A 2,451-nucleotide genomic window follows, 5' to 3' on the forward strand; every position below is an offset into this window, starting at 1 on the left:
TATATGTGCTGGTCACACAAGTCACCTAGGCTGGCTCAGATTTACAACTTATTTTTTACGAATAGATTGTGAAATAATTTAGCATGTATACATAGATATTTTATATGCATATATAGTGTATACATACTTGAAATATCTAGATGTATGTATGTTTATATATTATTTTTTTCAACCTATTTTCTTTCTTCTTTTTTTTTTTTTTTTTTTTGAGTTTAAGACTGAGTCTTGCTCTGTCACTCAGGCTGGAGTGCAGTGGTGCAATCTCAGCTCACTGCAACCTCTGCCTCCCAGGAAATTCTCGTGCCTCAGTCTTTCAAGGACCTGGGATTACAGGCACGTGCCACCACACCCAGCTAATTTTTGTATTCTTAGTAGATTTTGCCATGTTGCCTTGGCTGGTCTTGAACTCCTGGCTTCAAGCAATCTACCTGCCTCGGCCTCCCAAAGTGCTGGGATTACAGGTGTGAGCCATCGCACCCAGCCTACAACCTATTTTCTTCCAAGAGGTCTTGAAAAAGAGAGATGTTTTAAAAATTTTATCAAAATGTGAGCCCTAGTACTTTTTATTGTTGTGACCATAAAGAAAAGGGCTACCGGTGACGAGCAAGTCTGGTGGTTTACAGGTTTTTAGAACACATTCCTAGATATTATAACATTAGCAAGATAGGATTGAGAAGAATCTCCAGAAGTCTTGTTGGCTGTATTCCTATATTTGGATAATCTTGTGGAAACCCAGGTGATTTATCCTCAAAAGAAAACTGTATTTGTTGCTTCTGGGGATATGTCCTTGTTCATCTCAGCAACAGAAATCCAGGAATCATTCCAAAACGGAACAGAATAAGCAAAAGAACTGGGAGAACGTGACATGGAAAACGAAGTCCTCCAGCTCCAGTTCTTGCCCATCCGGGCTGCTGGCAGTGCCCAGCCACAGGAAACCCCTTAATGTCTGCACCTGCTGTTGGGCTGGGCCAGGGCCGACAGGGCACAAAGGTTCGATGTGCCTCAGCTGGCTCTAGGCAAGATGAAAAATCATGTGAACAGCCACAAGATCACGGGTCGGGAAGGGTTACGTACTGCCAAGCAACTTGCATCTCCTAACCATGCCCACCCTCCATCACCCCCTGGGGACTCTCTGACAGACAATTAGAGCTTTTGATTTCTTGGTGGCCAGAGTCACGGATCAGGTCCCTAAAGGGAAATGATGACAAGCTCTCCTGGTAGACAGGCTTCTGTTTCTCAGCAGTGAGCAAAACACACGGAGCTTTGCACCCCAAGGCTCTAGTATCTGCAAAGTCCCCGAACCTTAGGGTAACACCTGCCTTATCGTGCCCTGGAGCAAATCGCACGCAGAGTAGTGACTGGTACCTGTCACATGCTGCAGACCGTCTGCTGGGAAGAACTGCCGTGGGACTCTGCAGAGTGAAAGCATGCCAAAGGGATGTAAACCATTTCTGTTTATGAATTTTTGCTTTCCTTATCACAGTGTGGCTCAAAGCACCAGAGAAGGCACACTGGTGGCCGTCCCCATTTGGCTTCCACTCCTCGAGCTGACAGAAGCTAGCGGTGGCACCTCAGCCAATCCCTAACTCTTCTGAGCTTCATTTTCTCCAGCTGAGAAAATTGTAATGGACGAGAAACATCCTGTTTGATGTCTAAATTCTATTTTATTTCAACTTGACTCAAATAAGAGGCATAGAATGAGTCCTAACTATTATGTACCAGGTGCTGTGCAAAAGTCATCCATTGTATTCTAGACTCTTTCCCATAACCCTTTGGGGTGGGTTTGAGTTGCTACTGTCATCCCTGATTTTACACACAGGGAAACTGAGCCACAGAGAAGTTAAAGCCCTTTCCTAAGTTTACACAGCCTGTAAGCAGCAGAACCGGGGTTCAGAAAGCAGCTGCCTGCAGAGGCTTAACTTTCAACCCCCCTGCTATATACCGTGAGACCCAGGAGGGCCGATGTCAGTCTTGTTTATCCCCTGAGGGACCTGACTAGGGCTGCACAGCTGACAAGTGGTTTGGCCCTGACTGAAAACCAGTTTTTGTCTGAATGTAAAGTCAGCCCTCATCGCCATTGTAATGTCACCTATGTCAAACCCCTGGAGGCAAAAATGGAAATGTTCAATGGCAGGGCATTTGTTAAACAGCCTCATAGCCATACAAAAGAATATGCCTTAAGATTATAGGGACAGGTGGGCATGCTCACGCCTGTAATCCCAGCACTTTGAGAGGCCAAGGCAGGTGGATCACCTGAGGTCAGGAGTTTGAGACCAGCCTGGCCAACATAGTGAAACCTTGTCTCTATTAAAAATATAAAAATTAGCCAGATGTGGTGGTGGGCATCTATAATCCCAGCTACTCAAGAGACTGAAGCAGAAGAATCACTTGAACCTGGGAGGTAGAGGTTGCAGTGAGCCGAGATCATGCCACTGCACCCAAGCCTGGGCG

The sequence above is a fragment of the Sapajus apella genome, unplaced genomic scaffold (genome assembly GCF_009761245.1).
Source record: "Sapajus apella isolate SASKATOON/1434 unplaced genomic scaffold, GSC_monkey_1.0 scaffold53, whole genome shotgun sequence".
Classification (NCBI taxonomy): Eukaryota; Metazoa; Chordata; class Mammalia; order Primates; family Cebidae; genus Sapajus; species Sapajus apella.